Genomic DNA, 5,606 nt, shown 5'->3' on the forward strand with positions numbered 1-5,606 from the left:
TTTATCAATAAAATTTTGAAAAAAAAACTTATAAAAAGAAAAAAAAGAAATATAAAATTGTATTATAAAGATAACTATGACTCTAGAATGCCAAGTTACCCAAGGCTGCAGCACCTTTGTTGGCCTGCAAGCCCACTCTTTCCTTCCGAGGCTACTCACTCTTAAATTCCCATGAGTCTTAAAAGGTACAATAAGCCTGCAAGCTGGGCCTGCATTTTTCTTCTGAGTCTACAGATTCATGAATTTCTCAGACTTTCACTCCTATGGCCCTATAAATACCCCAACCCTCAGATCATTATGTGGCTCACCCCACAAGTGCCTGCACTGCTTTCTGAGAGTGAATTTCTTTGATTTTGCTTAGTAAATCTTCCCATGCTCCTTGTGGATGTGTCTTTGAATGCTTTTCTGTCACTAAAATCTATAAACCTACTCCATGGAGTGGGTGATGGTGGTGGTGGTGGTGTGAGTCAAGGTCCCCATCTCCTTTTTGAGGGGATCTCCATGGACCCTGCCCAGTGATGTTCTTTAGCAAGCCATCAGGGGTAAAATGAGACACTGACTTTGGTAAACTCAGTCAAATGCTTTTCTTATAACTCTTTTCTCTGTCTCTCTCTTTCTCTCTGTCTCTCTCTGTCTCTCTCTGTCTCTCTCTCTCTCTCTCTCTCTCTCTCTCTCTCTCTCTCTCTCTCATTGTCTACAGTTCAGGTTTCCCTTTTCAAGGGAAACAACCAGAAGTTTGCAAAATGGGCACTTATCTATAAAAACACTGAACACAAGGCCTTTTTCTCTCTCTGAACAGAAGTGGAAAGCGCTGTAGGGAGGCACACACCAGGGTGTACAGCAGCCTCATCAGGAGCCCTACAGGCCAACATAGCCCATTCCTGGAGTAGAAGGAACTGAAACTCGCTTTCTCAGGAGCCCCCTCCACATCTTGAGCAAACCTCACACACGAGTGTGGGACCTGTTCCTGAGCGGCGCTAGGAGGAGACGGACCTCCGTCCTGCACGCTTCTAGATGAAAGGACTTCGGAGCAGGCTCACGCTTTGATCTCACTTCCTGTGGCATCTTTTCCATTCAAAAACCCAACAAGGCAAAAGCTCCATCAGGTTCACTTGCCGCAGAACCCCTTTCAGAATGGCTGGGGATGTCCTTCTGGGTGTAATCCAAGTGTGTGATGGTTGGTACAGTACCCTGGGCCTGGTGGAGCTATCTGAACTCAAACCAAGCAGGAACCCACTGACTTCTTAAAACCCTTTTTCCCCCTTCCTCCCTTTCCCATTTGTTCCTCTTAGCTATTTAATTTGAAGATTGTTAACCTGTGGGGTGGGACACAGCCATCCCAGAAACACACAGCAGCTACCTGAGAGGCAGGATGAGTTCAGTTGCCTAGGCTGGGGGCTGCAGAAGCCCCATACCTGCTCTGCTTCCCCTGGGTCCTAGTGCTGCTGTTCAACCCAGGAAGCTTTCTGCGGCCTTTTTCTGGTGTCTAACTTGCCTGTCATTCTTGTCATTTTTATCTCTCCCCTCCCCTTATTTGGTTTTATTTCTTGCAGTAATCTCAGTCTCCTGTTGTCTCTCTATCCAAACCAGTAGGCGCTTTGTAGTTACTATGGGCAAGGAGACATCTGCAGACTTTTAGTTTTGTTTAACAATGCAAACTCTCTAGAAAGTCTCTGTAAATTCTGGGCACCATGTATGCCCAGAGTGACTTTTTGAGGAAAAAGCCCAGACCTTGTCTCTTTTTCCTATCTTTTTGACCTTTTGTGAAAGACTCAAGCAAGTTTACATACTTCTGGAGGTTCCAAGAATCGCTGCAAGCAGACAGAATTCTTCATGCTAAGATGCAGATACCTGTATTCTAGTAATAAAAGAAGGCGGAGGTGGCCCACCTGGCAGGACGCAGAAAACTGGGCAGACTAGCTTTGTCTGACTGCAGGAAAATGGGCTGGCACTGTCCATTGGCGACACAGACACGTCCTCGTTGCCTGAACCTGGATTTAGGCATTCCAGGAATGTGATAGGCCAGTGAGGCCTTACCATAACACTGAGGAAAAGGTGAGGACCTAGGAGATCTTATCTCTTTTCTTTTTTCTTTTTACTCTCATTTCAGAAGTACATAAAGCAGATCTTAAACATGTATGCATTTTACAGGATTATGGGAACTCACTGTACTCCTAGTGTACATTTTACAAAACTGGCACACACAAGATTTCTTTAAATCATACAATTTAAATAAAAACTACTAGGTAGAGGGCTCAGTGGAAGGTAGATGGCTCAGTGGAATAAGCGCTTCCCTGGCAAGAGCAAGCAAGGGCCTGAGTTCAATCCCCGGTTCCGAAATAAATAAATAAATAAATAAATAATATTTTTAAAAACCTACTTTTTCTATAATTCAGCTTAGCTTCAATAAGTTACAAAGTAGAGACTTGTCCTCAAAAATGGAATTTCAGATTATAACACAGTATTTCAACTTGATTTGTTTTATAAAATGGAGGGAAAACAGACAGAAATCCCATGTGTTCAGGTTCCTGTGAACCTACACAGGTCCAAAATTGCATGTGTTCTGTAAAATTGATTATGTCCACTGCCCCTGGAACCAGTGAGCCAGAAGTAGACCCCACAGAAGACCTGCTCCTAAGTGCCTCAGCAGGGCTCCCAGAACCCCAGCTCCAGTAACAAGGCCAACAGCAGTGGCTCCAGAGCCCGCCTCTGGAAAGTTCCAGACCCCGTTAGCAAGTTCCTCTCCTCCATCTTCTCCCACAGCCTCTGCCTCTATCTCACTCCCTTATCGATGTCTTTAACCCCCGTACCAGAGAGACTCAGCTCCACGGGGGGGGGGGGGGGAGACATGGCACCTCTGAGAAATCTAATTGCCTCTAAACCTTCTGATATATGTCTGCTTCAGCAAGTAGGACCAGCGATATAGCTCAGCAGCATAGTGCTGGCCTGGCAACTGCAAGGGCCCGAGTTTGTTCCTGGTACAATAAACAAACAAACAAACAACAAACATGGAGGAAGGGAACATGACATTACAAGAGTACATGTTCCCTTCTCCATGACTTATCTGGACCAGTGTAAGTAAAAACTGGGTCAAGGCCAGGGAGATAGCTCAGTAGACTAAGGACCTGCCTGGCAAGCACAAGGTCCTGAACTCAATCCCTGGTACTGCATAAAAAAAAAAAAGAAAGAAAGAAAAGAAAAGAAAAAAGAAAGAAAAGAAAACCACCAAGTCAATTTTCAAAGAACCCAAATAAATTCATAGGTAAATTCCAGACTTTAACATTTGATTTAATTTTAGCTGAACTTCAAGTACTGTTTTCTCCTTTCTTCATCCTGAAAAGTTTCTAAATGGCAGGAACATAAGCTTGTACTAATGAAGCTCATGCCTGAGATATTACTAAGGCTGTTCCCCACAAGTCCCCAAAACCAACAAGGATCTTCATAAGCACAGCCATATGATTACTTGTTTGATTAGGAGATGAAACAATGCATAAATAAGGCATTGATTATAAAAAGACTAGAAAAATTGCCCTGAACAAGGAAGAATATCTGGCCTTGTTTCTGAGATGTTTAACTGAAGCTTTCTATAAATATACTGTTTATCTTAACTCAGATGCGGGGCAAATATTATTAGGAACATATTTTATTGGCTAGTCTGCTCCAGGCATTTGGAGAGAATGTCAGAGAAAACTACAGAGTTCTTAGACCTCTATTAATCAACTTCTAAAGATTAGTATTTCTTTTTTTTTTTAATTTATTTAGTGTGTGTGTGTGTGTGTGTGTGTGTGTGTGGGGCCAGCTCAGCCCACCAGGGGGCGCAGCTGGCTGGCATGCGGTGCTGGGGGATCGAACCGTGGTCCCTGTGCTTTGCCAAGCTTGTTCCAAGTAGGTGCTTTAAACCACTGAGCCATCTCTCCAGCCCAAGATTAGTATTTCTGACCTTCAACTATAGGAACAAAGTAGAAGAAACTGTGAAGGTCCTGAGATGTGACTACAGGCACAAGAACAAGCTTAATTAATTCTTTTGGCACTAAAGAACAAAACTCCACCTCCTCAGAAAAATCCCAAGGATCCATACTCAAAGAAGAACATGATGGACAGTAAAGAGACTCAACCTCGAAGAGACCAGAGAGTGGATACCACTAGGAGTGCTTGAACACTGGAGCAAGACTGCAGTCAATGTCGCCCTTCGTCACCTGGGTTATACCTCTCTGAGAAGATGGAAAACACTAGAAATGAGACCGCTCTTGCCTCTGAAGGGAAGAAAGGCCAACTGCTCCCATTATTGCTACCCTGGAAGACTGAAATTGTTTTCTGTGACAAAAGTCTAAGAACCTACTGGGGTGACAGTGGGGGTGGGGAGAAGGCGAGGTTCCTGTCTCCTCCTTGGGGGAAGCACCTTGCACCCCACTTGTTGACACATCCAGGTCTGTGGTGTAGGGAGACAGAACCGATCTACTAATCTGTGTCAGATTTATAAGATGTGCACACTGGAGCAGTCAGACAGCCTACGTCACACTGGCCCTTTGCTTCCTGTTTATTGAGCCAAAGAGTTGCTCATGCATACGGGCAGTCACTGACTTTTCCACAGATAAAAAATACATCTTGGAAGGGCATAATATACAATTTCCTTGTGCATCGTTGGACCCAAGTGGGGAAGCACTGTCAGTTAACCAGACACTGACCCTGAATTATCCCATTGTTGGATGTTATCAGTAATTAAAGAATTAGGATTTTAAGAATGCTTGCAAGCAAATTACTTCTCTTTGGATACTTTGTTTGGGTTAAAAGCTGGCTGTGAACCTTCTCTATAGATTCTGTGTACTATTAATTTAGAAGGATTTTTTTTTTTCTCTGAATACCATCAGGGCAGGTTTGGCTGGCTTGAGTTGTGGGGATCAAACCACAGCAACCTGAGCCTGACTGCTTTGTTGAAGCAGCCACTTGAACTGAGCTAAGGGGCAGGCCCCTAATTTAGATAAGGAATATGGTGAGTAAGCAGGGTCCAAAGATTAAACCTTAGAAAGGGCCCAAAGTAAAATCTGAGCAGGTAGTTAAAATTGTAGTTGGAGTGCCAGTGAAATGCAGCCCAGGGTACACTAGATGGTCACTGGCATTGAAACCCTTCTCTACAAACTGAGCTCATGGTTCCATAAATGACAGAGAGAAGTGGCAAGCCGAAGGAGGAATCCAGGACTGTTTCATTGGAAATGGTAAGAGGAAAAAGTTCATGATAAATGTCTATCAAGAGGGCATTCTGGGGCTGGGGAGATGGCTCAGTAGGATAAGCGCTTGACTGGCAAACGCAAGGATCTGAGTTCAATCCCGGGTTCCGCCAAAAAAAAAGAGGGCATTCTGAGTGGAAAAGCTGAACTGTGGTCCACACCCTGCTTCCGTATGTGTAAGTGCAGCACAGGAAGATAATGTTCCAAAACAAATGAGTTTAAAAGAAATGGTTGTCTTGCATTTTTGGCTTCTCAAGGTCCAGTTGAAATTCAAGGCTAGAGGCCTACGGGGAGGGGCTCTTAGAGCTGTTAAGGAACTTAGTGCACTAGCTAGAAGTTCCTGGAAGGAAGAACCCTTCTCTCCTTTGCATTGTCAGTGTT

This window comes from Octodon degus, unplaced genomic scaffold, assembly GCF_000260255.1.
Source record: "Octodon degus isolate 3935 unplaced genomic scaffold, OctDeg1.0 scaffold00189, whole genome shotgun sequence".
NCBI lineage: Eukaryota > Metazoa > Chordata > Mammalia > Rodentia > Octodontidae > Octodon > Octodon degus.